The sequence below is a fragment of the Gouania willdenowi genome, assembly GCF_900634775.1.
Source record: "Gouania willdenowi chromosome 24 unlocalized genomic scaffold, fGouWil2.1 scaffold_320_arrow_ctg1, whole genome shotgun sequence".
In the NCBI taxonomy this organism is placed as follows: domain Eukaryota; kingdom Metazoa; phylum Chordata; class Actinopteri; order Blenniiformes; family Gobiesocidae; genus Gouania; species Gouania willdenowi.
This window is the reverse complement of record NW_021144848.1, coordinates 1,594,053-1,594,977: the sequence shown is the minus strand read 5'-3', so window position 1 is coordinate 1,594,977 and position 925 is coordinate 1,594,053.

Here is a 925-nt window from a genome sequence, read left to right as displayed (position 1 = left end):
GGTCTGAGCTCAGCGCTGTGTCACTATACTCTCATATGTGAACATTGTGCCATCACTGCGTAAATTACGTATCTGATCAACTGATTCTGGCCTGATGCTCCTTCCATCAACGCGACACCAGAGTTTGAAGATTAAAACATCACTGAAGTGGTGCGTCCATAGCGCGCAGCATCCTCTCTCCACACCAGACTCCACAAGCACCGCCGCGGGTGTGCAGCTTTTTCTGTCCCTCACACACACTTTGCTCTGCATTGTCTTTTTTCGGTGGCTGTTAAATATTGACTATTGTTTTATTTAAATTACTTTCTCATACTAGAGGTTAACTGGAGCTTTTTTTTTCCATCTCCGCTGTCTTTTGTGTCAACATTTACTTCAGCTGATCGTGAGTTTGCACCAGCCTGTGGGTCGTCCTGTTTTCCGGTGCTAAAACAATCACCGCAAACAGTTTCAGATTTGATGAATTGCATTGCGCCCACTGCATTAATTTATTTGCATTTACCCCTCCCATTTTTTTGCGCTTCTTATGAGATCTACCTACTTTACATATTCATCAGAGGGAAACGCGCTAAATGGATTGAGGGCGCATTGTGACATGCAGACGTGCAATCCTGATTCCCTGGAGTTTGTACCCCTTATTAGCGCGTGGAGTGACGTTTGCACACGTTTCAATACCACTAACCCTTTAGTGAATCTGCTCCTCTGTGTACTGGGAAACAGTCACTGGATACTTTTGCTGCTGTTGAACCACATTTGACCACCAGAGGTCAGTATATACCTCCAAGCGTTCTGGAGCTCTTTTAACTCATTAGGTTGATTTTGCAAGGGCTGCCCATGGTTTGACAGTTGAATGATTTTATTTAACACTGTTAGATCTTTATAAAAGTTCAGCTTAAATCTGGTGTTAAACTAATGTCCTACCAATGAG